We start from the raw sequence: 3,828 nt of genomic DNA, 5'->3' as shown, positions 1-3,828 counted from the left end.
CGTGCAATAGTGCAAGCGAGCGGCAGCAGCTTGGCAGTAGGTGCTTCTACTTCTGTCCCCCAACTTCTGCCTTTTCTCTTTAGGCTTGAGATGCATGTTCATTTAAGAAAAGGTCAGGAAATAAACCGTCAAAATTCTGGTCAGCCAACTCCAATTAACTCGCAAGAAGCAGACGCCCCAATCCTCATTATGCCGAGCAGTCATTGGTGCTGTCTGAGGTGAGGGCCTGCAGGAGTACTTGACAGGATTCTCTGAGGCAATTTATGCTTGCAATAGAAAGATAAGGGCAGCAGAAACAGCTTGAATTAATTTTAGCCATCGGAAAGAAAGGATCTACCCAAACCAAACGAAGAAATCCTATTATTTAAAGAGGAGGTTGATATGATTTGATGGCCTAACTACTGAAGTTTTGTTTAGAATGCATTTATGCATTACAAGACATGAACCAAGGCATAGGTAAATTGGAAAGGAAATAGAGTTTGATTGCTAGAGAGAGCAGTACTTGCTAACAGAAGCTAAAGACAAGAATTGGGTTTCCTTTTATTGTTGGAGAGTTGCAAAGAAGTATGTGATGTGTTTTGATGATGTCTACCTCCCATTCCCTCCCCTTGAATTCGTTCCCTAGTTCCTCAATTCCTATTCTCTCCCAATAAGCCACTAAGTTCACTTAGAGTTGCTGACATGTGCATGGACTCAGTGGCATCTCCTGCTGCATAGTCATATCCCTGAAGAAAATGACTCCCTCTCCTAGTAGCCATCAATGGTAAGTAGCTCCTCAGCTATGGGTAGAACTTTGTGCCCATCCTTCTCCTCCATGCTGGGATTTTGTCTGGTTTGATCTTGTGCAGGTCTTGTACATGCTGTCATAGCCACTGTGAGTTCATCTGTGTAATTGCCTTGGTGTTTCTGGAAAACACTCTTTTGCTAAAATCAGAAGAAGGCTCTGTGACTGGGATTGCACAGCATAGTTCTTTTATATTTGGGAAATGATAAATTAGGTTAAAAAAAAAGGAATAGTGGATTAGAAATTAAGATACAGATAATCTGAATGCCAGTCCTGTATTTTCTCATAGTTAGCTATATAACCTTGAGCAAATATAAGTTTGACCTATAAAATAATTATGTTTTAAATAGATGGTGTCCAAGATCTCTTATGTACATAGCACTTTATGGTTCACTATAAAGCAAAGAGATTATGGATTGAAATGAAATTTTTGTATGCACATCATTCAGAATTCAAGAGCCCAAAACACCAGCTATTGTTTCATAAGTATATCATGCTTCATTGAATCTAAAGTGAAGGAAGTTCGCAACACTATAATGTCTTTAGTGCAATTAAATTTTAGGAAATGACAAAGAAGAAAAAGATCAATATTCTAGAAATAATAAACAGTTTGAATAAAAATAAAAAGAAAAAACTTGTCTCCTAGCCTGCTGGCAGCCAAAAAATAAAATGAAGTAAACTAGGTTATGTTTATTTTATCAATGCATAAAACTAAATGACAGTCCTTATCTTAGAAGACAAGCTAATGGGAGGAGGTGGGGAGGGGGAGGGAGTCTAAATCTGATTAAGATGTATTATATGAAATGTACAAAATCTCAATAAAAATATTAGAAAGAAAAAAGAAAATATACTATCTTGACCCTAAAATTGAAATTCTATATGGAATTCAAGTAACCAGATCTTTATGTAAAAGACTATTGATAACATCATGTACTGGATAATCTCTTTAAAAACGATGCTGAAAAACTATGCATAAATGCTTCCTCTTCTTAGATTTCACATCTCAAAATTCAGAATAATAATACACACATACACACACATATGTACATATGTGTATATATATATATATGTGTGTGTGTGTGTGTGTGTGTGTGTGTGTGTGTGTGTGTGTGATATACCTGGGAGGATAAATATCACTGTCTAAAATGGAGTCTGTACAGGATTGCATGAATTAAAAGCTTTTTCTTTTCTAACTTAGCTTTATTCTCAGGCAAATGTAACCAGTGGAAGTTCTAGGCTTATACTCACTATGCAGTCACTAATTCCAGGAAAGATAATTGCTTTCCTAAGGGTCTATCCAAAGTTGTAAACAAGAGTTTTATCTACCAAACTTTTATTGTGTGATCATTCCCAATGTAGTTCATGCAGCAATGATAAAGGAATGCATTCACTGGTTGTACAAAGGGTAAAAATTGGTCCCTCTAAGCCATTTGTCTTTAGACTGAGGAGATGAGGCTTTGCTGGGAGAACAGAGGAGAGAAGATGCTTCATTAAAATTTAGAGAACCAGTTCCAGATATGGCATATATTTTTTCTGCCAGGTGTGATGCCTGCCTTGCTGGGTTTCAGTTTTGCCTTGGTGCAATTTTTTCTTGGTATACCTCCTTTTCTCCCTTTTTCAAAGGGAATGCTTATTTTCCATAATTGTATATTGGAAGTATATATGTTGCATATTAATTATATAAATGCTCAAACTTAAGAGATTGTTTTTACACCAGGCACGGTGGTACATGCCTTTAATTCCAGCACTCAAGAGGCAGAGACAGGCAGATCTCTATGAGCTCAAGACTAGCCTGGCCTACACAGAGAGTTCCAAATCAGCTGTAGCTATAGGGAGACCCTGTCTCTACAAAATAAAAGAAAGAAAAACAGATTGTTTTGAGGCTCAGTAGAGGCCTTAGACTTTGGACTTTTGAAGAGTGTTGTGACTTAAAATCTATGGGGACTTTTAAAACTGTGGTTTGTGATCTCAGATGAAAATCTAACTGCAGGGGGACAGGGTTGGAGGTTTATGTTTCGTCAAGTTGAAAATTTTAATTTGTGATGGTTAATCATTATTTTCACCTTGACTGAATTCATAATCACCATGGAAATACATCTCTGGGTGTGTCTATTAGCTAGTTTGGAGAAGAAAGTTATATGAAGATGGAAAATACATCAAAATGGATGTGGAGCCATTATGGGCAGGTGGGGGTCCAGAATTAGATAGAAAGGAGTTAGTGAGCTATGTACCGTACCTATATTGTCTGTCTTTGATTTGCAACTGTGGATGCCTTGTGACTAGTGATTTAACACTCTTGCCACCATGTATTTCTCACCGAAATGGACTGCTTCCTCAAAGTATGAGTCCCCAAACCCTACCTTCCACAAGTGGCTATTTTAGGGTGTTTTGTCAGAACAATTGGACAAGTAACACAGGGGCTCCATTTAGCACTGCCATGTTGATAGCAATGTATTTCCTTCCCTAGGAGGTTGTTATGAGGATCAAATGAGGATATGCTTGATATTTGCAAAGCACTTTTAGTTTGAAAACTATACAGACTCTGTTAAGAAAAATGTTTAAAAAGATATCAAAAAAAGGAACAAAATCAGTATGATGGACTCCATCCTTTTCTCTGTACACTTTTCATAACTTAAATTTCATGTTGGTACTTCGTGGAACCCAATGTAATTCATTTTTCTCTATTTGATTCTTCATAAAATGTCAGTAGCAAAATCATATTGACTGCATATCTGAAATATCTCTTAAATCTCTTTCATTCTACTACATTTGGTAGTGCACATCCTTTATTAAATCCAGCACTTGTGAGGTAGGTGGATTTCTCTGAGTTCAAGGCCAGTTTTGTCTATGTAGTGAGTTCCCTGCCATATGGGAGCTACCCAGTGAGCCTCTCTCTCTCTCTCTCTCTCTCTCCCTCCCTCCCTCTCTCCCTCTCTCCCTCCCTCCCTCTGTCTCTACACATATATCAAGATATTAAATGTCTTGCTTTCTTTCCTTCCCATTTTATTACTATACCAGTTCTGACTCTGATTTCCCATTCCCCA

Source organism: Nannospalax galili, unplaced genomic scaffold (assembly GCF_000622305.1).
Source record: "Nannospalax galili isolate Female #2095 unplaced genomic scaffold, S.galili_v1.0 scaffold75, whole genome shotgun sequence".
NCBI classification, from domain to species: domain Eukaryota; kingdom Metazoa; phylum Chordata; class Mammalia; order Rodentia; family Spalacidae; genus Nannospalax; species Nannospalax galili.
The sequence above is the reverse complement of the archived record's forward strand: the minus strand, read 5'-3'. Positions refer to the sequence as shown.